We start from the raw sequence: 9,216 nt of genomic DNA on the forward strand, positions 1-9,216 counted from the left end.
TGATGCCATTTGGGGTTAATTGCAGGGATAAAATGACAAAACAAAGATCAGTCTTTCTACCCTCTGCCCCTCATTTATTCACCCAAAGCTGACTTGCTCTATCTACTTATCAACCTATTATTCACCCATCTCTACTTAAAACCTACTTGTTACTTTAATTAAATAGAAATCTCTCTACCAAATTGACCATATATATAATGGCAATTAAGAGACAAAAGCAAAGCATAAATAGGAGATTTGTGGCCCAGGCCAATACAAGCAAAATGTGTGAGATCCTATCTCAAAAAGTAAAAGGGATAAAAATGTAGCTCAAGTGGTACAGCGCTGTCTAGAAACCATGAACCCTTGAATTCAAACTCCAGGACAGAGAGAGAATGAGAGGGTGAGAGAGAGAGACAGAGACAGACAGAGATAGAGACAAAGAAAGACAGAGACACACAGAGAGACAAAGAGACAGAGAGAGAGACAGAGACAGAGAGGCAGAGAGAGAGAGAGAGAGGAAGAGAGAAGCAGGTAAAGAAAAAAGCAGGGAGGGGCTGAGAAGGTGGCTCAGTGGTAGAGCGCTTGCCTTGCATGCATGAGGCCCTGGGTTTGATTCCTCAGCACCACATAAGCAAAAAGAAAAAAGCCAGAAGTGGCGCTGTGACTCAAGTGGTAGAGCGCTAGCCTTGAGCTGAAGAGCTGAGGGACAGCGCCCTGGCCCAGAGTTCAGGCCCCAGGACCAGAATCCCCACCCCCTCCCCCCCCCAAAAAAAGAAGAAAGCAGGGAGAAACAAAACATACTAGCAGTGGCAATGACAAGGATTAACTAGCCATTACTGATAATTGTCATAAGCAGGTATTGTAGCTGAGCACTGTATTCAATGCCAACTATATTATAAACTAAAGCACAAAGTAGAAAGGAAGAGAGGCACATTGAGTTATCTAGTCTATAATATCTGCAATGAGAAGGAATGCAAGTTGGAAGAGTAAGCTTTTACCTGGCATTGTATGGCTGGAGGATTTATCATGTCAGGGCTATGAGAGGAGCCAGCTAACATAATGGACAGAGTCTTCTACCACGCTTCACAAAGGCAGAGAAATGCGCCTCAAATGTTTCTTCTATCGACCCTCCACAAAGGCGAAGGGCATAACATTAAATCTTATTCTGGCACAGGCTTTCCTGTGGTAAACTAACATAATAATGTCCAGCTACATTAAAATCTGATGCTCATCCTCAGAGCAGGGAAAGCCCAGAGAACTCAAGGAAAGGCTTGGTAGGCTGCTTTTCTCTTTTAAATTGCACATTCTCCAGAGAGCATTGGGATTAGAGGACACTGATTTTCATGTAAGAAATGTTTGTCCATCTCTAAATTATGTGGTCATTAACTCAGAATGTTTTCTGTTTGGGGGAAAGGGGAGGAATTTTGGTGTTCAATAGCAGGAGGCTAAAATATGGTGTCTAGAAAGTCCCTCGGCATAAAATTTGTTTATTATTTCCTCTCCCTATTCCTAGAATTGCTTAGGAAATCCCTGGAACATGGTGCCTGGAGTTCCAGTATTTGGCACATTTGTTCACCCCAGCAGCTGGCTTTGAGTGGAATAGGTCTAGGCCTGCCCCCTCACCAGGCTGGAACTTGCCTTATTCTGATTAGCAGATCACTATGTCTGGGTATCTGGTTCTTAGAATGTATCCCATTCTCAAGACCAACCCTTGAGGACTTGGTGTGTGTGTGTGTGTGTGTGTGTGTGTGTGTGTGTGTGTGTGTGTGTGTGCATGCATACATATATGTGTATGTATATGTGTATGTGTTTATAAAGATAGTGATCATCTAAAACTGAGATTTTGTATTAGTAATTATTTTATAGCATTTTCTTTAAAGAGTTGGATTTTCTAAGTCTCTATGGGCAGACTCTCCACCTTTCTGGATTCTTCATGTAAGGAAGATGCAGAAATGGGACTGGAGGTGTGGCTCACTGGCAAAGCACCTACCTAACAAGTGTATAATTCTGAGTTCAAACTCTACCAGTGCCAAAAAAGTCATCTCTTTCTCCCATGCATTTTGACCCTGAAATTAAAAGTGCTTTATAGATAGCATGCATTTTATGTCCCATCCCTGTAACACATAGATGCTCTCATCCTTGTCTACTGAGGAACACATTGGTGACTGGGTATGGAAAAGTGACATCAGAATTTCAGCTTTTCCTTCCTGTTTTCATTACCCTCTCCTCCCACTGTCATGCCATTTCAAGGATCTATGCCAACTTCCTCCATTCTCTCTTGACAATGTAGTTCTGATCATGGCATCCCTGATCCAAAACCTTCCCTGACTCTCACCATATGCTGAATAAGGCTAAGTACCCTAGCCTTAAAGACCCTAATTCTTGCCCCCAAAACTAAGTACTCCATAAATTAAGTACCCCACCCTCAAAGACCTTAAACTTCTTTTGAAGACTCAGGAGAGATAAATAACTATATTAGCACAATCAAAGAAGGCCTCCAGAAGAACTAGAAATATGAGTCTCCCATACAGATCCCCCAACCCCGCCCCCCTATGGGAGTGTGTTGATTTTTTCACAGAGTGTCCCTGCTATTTTGTATCTTCTGAAATATCTTCTTTGAAGAAATTCAAATGCCATATCCTTGTCTGAAGTTATTTCCAGTTTCCTTGACTTGAATGGACATATCTCTTCTGACTTCTGGTCACAGTTTGCATGTTACCTGTCAAGACTCTCAGTCTACTTCACATTATGAATGACTATTTCACATTAGCATCACAACATTGTCACTCCGTGTTTTCCTCCTCACTTTTGCCACAGCAGAGAGTTTTCTAAGACAGTTTCCATGGTGTTTGGATGAATGACTTTCCTTTTGTGTTTCCCTAATGTGGACCAGAAGCCACCAGGATGTGCTTGAATGGAACATGGAGCCAGGCTTGCTAGGCCTTGATGACTCAGAACTCAGTACCATAAGCTGAGGTTGTGGGTGGTGACAGTGTGACCCAGTAATCTTGGCTTGTGCTGTAGTCACATTTTAAGTTCCATCTTTCAAGTGTGGGTGCTCAGTCACAGAGCCAATGTAAGAGACTGCAGATGGTTGAGAGTTGAGGGTAGAATGCGGGGGCAGAGACTTCAGGGTTCCAGCACTGCCTTTGAACTCCCCTGGCCCCAAAGGTTGTTTTCAGATTAAAGAGCACAATTTTTGGTCACCTTTGAGAAGGTATTTCCAGTCACATGATAAAGTTGGGCTCTGCCACTTGACCACAGGGACAGCCCCTTTACAAATTAGGGTGTACACAGATAAAAACGCACGATTTCAAGCTGGGCACTGATATCTCATGCCTGTAATCCTAGCTACTCAGGAGGCTAGGATCTGAGGATTATCTTTCAAAGACAACTAGGCAGGCAAATACAAAAAACTCTTATCTCCAATTAACCAGCAGAAAGGCAGAAGTGGAGGCGAAGCTCAAGTGGTAGAGCACCAGACTTGAGAAAGCACAGCCAAGCAAAAGTGTGAGGACCTGAGTTTTAGCCCCAGTACTGGCACACACACACACACACACACACACACACACACACACACACACACACACACACACACACACACACACACACACACACACACACACGAGAGAACAACAGAATCCCCTAGTTCACAGCTTTCATGACAAACCAAAGGCTTATCCCCGCCCACTTCTCATGGGCTCTCAAGATGGGCTGTAAGAGGTTTTAGTTCAGCATATTATAGGCTATTTTCCCCAGAAAGACTCAGTAGTAAGAACGGGCAACCTGCAGTTTGAAGAGCACCAAAGCTTCCAAAATTGTCATTAATGCTTTTCCTCGGTCCTCTACTTTAGTGAGATGAGTGGCAGTGACATAGGAAGCAAAATAACAGCCCCATCTTTGTGTTTTGTAATGAATAATAAAGTATTTTAGCCTCTTTAGGGACTTAACACCACGTTAATCCTTTAATCCCTGGAAAAACCAATTTTGTTGACAAGAAAAGGGGATATTTAACTTCATCCAATTAATTTTCTACCTTAGAGATAGCATGATTATGAAGATTAGATTGAATAGATTCATTACAGCTACCATATTGTGTATCAAGTGGTGGATTTGACACCACAAAAAGAACATCAAAAGCAGAAATTCTATGCCACAATTTTGTTTGCATTCACCCACTTTGCAATGCTCAGCTTTGAGTCTTAGCCCAGCAATGAAGCACTTCTGAGACTGCTCAGCCAACATACAGTCACTAACCCAGAAGCATGCTGACATTCCTGGAACACCAGCTTTCTACCACCCCCTCAGCCTCACCCCCATCCTGCCCCCTCTTTGAACCCCAAATTAGAACTGTGCTCGTGAGGAGGCTGTAATGCATGCTTTAGAAACATTCCTAACAGCAAAAAGTTAGCTAAGAGTAAACTCAATTTTAAATTACACCGTGGGGAAGTGCACCCCTCAGATCATTCTCTGAACAATGGACTAGAATTGGAGATGGAAGATAAGTGCTTGGAGATTTCATTATTATTTTTTGCATTGAACTTCAACATGGAGATACAGGAATGTTTTAGCTTCCCCCCCCCCCCCCCCGTGTCCAACCCTCAATTAGAATTAGATTTACAGGGATGAGAGAGAAGAGGTATGGCAGGGTAGTGGCAATGGCACAGATATTTTCGTGGTTCAATACAAAGCCTCTGGGTTCTTCTGGCTGAAGATGTTTCCTTTAGGAAGGAAAAATGGGATGTGAGAAATGCCAGGTGAGCCCTCACTCTTAGCCCAGAAGTCACTTTCAGTAGATGTTATGAATGACCAATCTGTCACTCCAGCCGGAGGGCAGGAACAGAGATGATCTGAACTGCCATCCCTTACATGTCTTGCTCAGTGCTTGGCATTCAAGCAGGGGTTGTCTAGCACAGGGCTTTCTGCTGAGGAATGACTGGTATAACTGAAGAGAAATGACATCAACTTCTTTTCATGGCTTGTGAAAACACTGGAGAATGGGAGACTTGAGAAATAGTCCGGAAGCTGTGTCACTCGATTTGACTTGTTTAAGACTTGATGGGCTCATCTGTGATGTGGGGAGAATGATGTCAACTTCTCAGGGCTTTTACAGAGTCATGGAAGGCAATGTGGGGAAATCGCAGCCCAGTGCTTACCAAGGAGCAGATACAGGGGGACACTGTAGTATTTTCTTCTTGCCTACCATGAGGAAATGAATCATATGTACTTGACTGACTTTGGCATAAATAAAAGAAGAGGATTATCAACATCACCTAGATTTCCCTCTTTATTTTGCACTTGAAAACTGCAGTGATTTGTGCAATGTGGGAAGTAAAGTGATTCTATAGTCAGAACCCACAGTCTTGTTTTTGTGACTTGTAGCGTTTCTCTTGATTAGAGGACTCTGCTTCCAGAGAAGTATTTCTCATCTGGTCTCTGCTTCCCAGGTGGCTAAAGGCAGCCAGTCTCTCCTCTAACCCAGACTCCCATCTATTCACAAATATTCCTCATTCCTAAGCTACCTACTTGGGACCTATATAAACACACTGGTCTCAACTTTAAAAATTCCATTTGGATTATATCTTAGAAGCTTTTTTTTTTTTTTTTTTTTTTTTGGTGCCAGTCCTGGGGGTTGAACTCAGGGCCTGGGTTCTGTGCTCAAGGCTAGCACTCTACCACTTAAGCCACAGCTCTACTTCTATTTTTTTTGGAGAGGGGAGAGTAATTAATTGGAGATAAGAGTCTCAAAGCTTTCCACCCAGGTTGGCTCTGAATGATCCTCAGATCTCAGACTCCTGAGTAGCTAGGATTACAGGTGCAAGCTTAGAAGCTAATCTTTGATAAACTTAACATTCATTAGGGATATGGCCTGGAGATTAGACATTTGCTTTTGAGCATATTTCAGTCCCTAAATAAAAAATGTATTCTGCTTTCAATTTCCAGTCTTTCTGGACATCCAGATCAAAGCTAAAGAGGATGGGCATCCTCTGGTTTGCCCGAAAGGAATTGAGGTTATTGAAGTTAAAGAATTATGATCCTCAGCTACAGGTCTGAGATGAGAGCCAGGTCTGTCCACATGTGGTAGTGAATTTGCTAGGCCTTTTGCCTTCTAAGTTTCCAGGCTACCAGTGATGAGATTGAAGTGGGGTCCGACTGCAAGCTGTGAGGGAGGACAAATCATGAATCCTCCACACCTGGTCCAGCCAAGAGGCACAGTCACCAAGCTCTACTGTATTTTCTGGAAGACTACTGCATTTTCTTGTGCCAAAGGATAACTTTTGGAGCATGTCTCCTGTCTTTCCAAAGCTCAGAAAAAGCGATGGTATTTGAAAGAATCACTTATTTCAATGGAAATTTTCAGTAGGATCTTGGCAGCCAGAAAATCTGCAGGGACTGATTGTGGTCTCTGTATAACTGAGGCAAAGGAAAATCAAAACATCTGGTGTGAAAGGCAGCACATGGGTTCATGGTCTATGTATAGTAGGTCAGTGCTATTTCTTCTTTCCAACAAATCTCAAAATGAATGAACAAATTCATTTGACCAATGTTTTATTGCATGCATTTCCTGCACCAGCCAGTAGGGACACCACAGCAAGAAATTTCAAGGTGGCATCTTACCTTTCTTGAGTCTCCATTATTCTTTTCCTTACCTAAATGTATTTACTGGGGGGGAGGGGGGGAGGAGAATCTTACTACTGCTAAAACATTTTACAACTTTTTAAATATTTGTTGGGATCTGAAATGCTTTTTCAAAGGCCCATGTTTGAAAATTTGGTATTTTTGTAAAGTAGTAGAATCTTTAGGAGGTAAAGTTTAGGGAGAAGTCTTTCAGTCATTGAGAAATGATCTTGAGGGAAATATTGACATACTAGTCCTTTCTTCTGTCTCCCTCATTTGCTTCCTGGACATGGGATGAATGGCAGATGTGTTGTCATAGGCCCAAAATCAAAGGAGCCAATAGACAGCAGAATGAAACCTCCAAACTGAGCTAAAAATAACCCTTTTACTTTTTATAAATTAATGATTTCAGGTATTTGTGATCATAACAGAAAATAGACTAAAATTCCATTGTCTTATTGACCATATACTAAATGTACTCTGGTACCCACTTTCTTGTAGGAAAAGCTAGAGTGAGATGAGGTTAAGTGTTACCTTAGGTTATTCAGTAGCTGCTTCTCAGTCTCCATCTCTCAGAATGACTTTGCCCAAACAACTGCAGCTGTCCCTAGTGCATCATAAGAACAAGGATGAGCATGATGATTCCTCGCTCTCAATATCAAGAGATCCTCCTGCAGGATAACAGGCATGTCCATTTGTTATCCTAGCTATACAATATTTTCCAACACAAATTCATGTAATATTGTAGACCAGCTCAGGTGCTGATGGTATGTATTTTGACAGAACATCAATGCTTCAAAATGCAACAGTGTTCTAGTCACTAGAGCATCTCAGTCTGTGAAAACCTGCCCATCTTTATGCACTTGAGGAGGAGTCAGCTCCCACCTGTTCTCTCTGGTGATTCCTGGAAGCACCAGGGTGCTTCTCTAGCTGCCTGGGAAGTTTGGGGCTTAAAAGAAGAAAATATCCTCATGCAAAGACTGAAATAGTCCCTGAAATACTTTTTTTTTGTCAGTTATATGGAGTTTGAACTCAGGGCCTGGGCACTGTCCCTGAGCTCTTTTGATCAAGGCTAGTGCTATGACACTTTGAGCCACAGCTTCACTTCTGGTTTTCTGGTGGTTAACTGGAGACAAAAGTCTCATGAACTTTCTTCCCCAGGGTTGGCTTTGAACCACGACCCTCAGATCTCAGCTTCCTGAGTAGCTAGGAATACAGGTGTGAGCGCCTAGCCTTGAGACACTCTTAAAACATGGTTGCACATGATATACTTGAGCTGCCTTTACAGCAACTTTGCTGTACACACACAGAGTCAGGATCTGTTGATGCTGTAAGTAAAATAACCCATGGATGATTTTCTCCAACAGGCTATGAAAGGACCCTTTTCTTTGAGAAACACAGTTGCAGGGCCAATGCTATTTTCCTGTCTCACCGTCATATCCACCTGCAGTGGACAAACATTCTAACCTTTAACTACCTTCTTTGGTTCCAGTCCTTTTGTCTTCTTCCCTCCAGGTCTCAAGAGGAAGGAGGGACAACTTTCCAGTTCATTTATGTTTTTATCCATCACTGTATGAAGATCCATGGAACTAGAAGACAAAGGTGTGACTTTTCTGACCCTTGTAATTAGATTAGTAGTGTCTAATGGAAAATAACTATTTCTGTGGATCCAGATTCCTTCCAAACGATAATCTGAGGGAAAGAAATCTCTCCCCACATGCAGTTGGGAGAGGGGAAGGAAGACCTGCATTCCTAAACAAAGTAATAAAGCATTCCTAAGGCTGCATAAAGCAAAGGCTGAGCTGTGGGTCATTTAAATAGAACTATACAGCATTTACTGTCCCCATGGGTCCTCATGTATACTTGTAAATATGTCACTGCATTCCTTACCCAATAGCTTTTCCTCTTTAGTTTCCATCGATGACTGGTAGTTAGTTTCTCTGTAGCACATTCTCCTACCTATCACTAGGCTTCATTGCTGTTTTCCTTCAAAGTCTGTCTTCCCTCTACCTTGTTCTTTCTAGATTTCCAGACCTGACCCATGAACATATGGAAAGGTGTCCTTCAGAGAGGCCACTGTCCCTGGCTCTTTGCCAGGGACTAATTCTTAGGCCTCAGTAAATTAACAAGCTGAAATTCTAATGTGAGTCATTACACTTCCTCTCTGTCTCCCTTTATCCCCCGTCTCCCAACTATTGCAGTTGATTTTTTTTTTGATAAAGAACTGAGAGCTACCATTTAACCTATAAGAATGAAAGCAGTGTGGCTTTGGAAGCACTTACCAAAAGGGAAGGAGAAAAGCTGAGTTTGGAGGTTATCTCTCACCCAATTCCAGTAAAAGGTGCTGAAGGAGCCATTGCATTATACTTTGTAGGTTAATAATCCTTTGAGATTAACTCTCCCTCACTCAGTACTCTCTCATACGGCCTGCTCCTAAAACACACCCTGCTCTCTGTCAATAATACATCAATTAAAGGTTGCTAATAATACACATTGACACAGCAGATTAGGCAGCTAGATCCCATTGGTTGGAAAGCTCTTCGAGTCAATGTAGGATTATCAACTTGCCATTGGCATTTGCTATATTCTTCTCTCTCTCTCTCACTCTCTCTCTCT

The sequence above is a fragment of the Dipodomys merriami genome, unplaced genomic scaffold (assembly GCF_024711535.1).
Source record: "Dipodomys merriami isolate MVZ:Mamm:240054 unplaced genomic scaffold, mDipMer1.0.p SCAF_1, whole genome shotgun sequence".
NCBI lineage: Eukaryota > Metazoa > Chordata > Mammalia > Rodentia > Heteromyidae > Dipodomys > Dipodomys merriami.